Raw genomic sequence first — 239 nt, 5'->3', positions numbered from 1 at the left:
ATGTTCTCCCTTATTTACTGATGATGAATTCTGTCATTTTCTTTTTAAAGTCGTTTCATATTTTAAGTTAGTAAGCATGTTTGTGTATATTTTATATATGGATTTGAGTTCAGACTAAACTTTTCAAATATAATCAGGTACATGAGTCAATGATTTGTTGTAATTTAAATATCTGGTCCCACCAAAGTTAATGTCTTTTGAAAGTAGTTTACTATTTTATTCATGAATTCGGAATATAT

Source organism: Octopus bimaculoides, chromosome 3 (assembly GCF_001194135.2).
Source record: "Octopus bimaculoides isolate UCB-OBI-ISO-001 chromosome 3, ASM119413v2, whole genome shotgun sequence".
Classification (NCBI taxonomy): domain Eukaryota; kingdom Metazoa; phylum Mollusca; class Cephalopoda; order Octopoda; family Octopodidae; genus Octopus; species Octopus bimaculoides.
Note: the sequence above shows the minus strand (reverse complement) of the source record.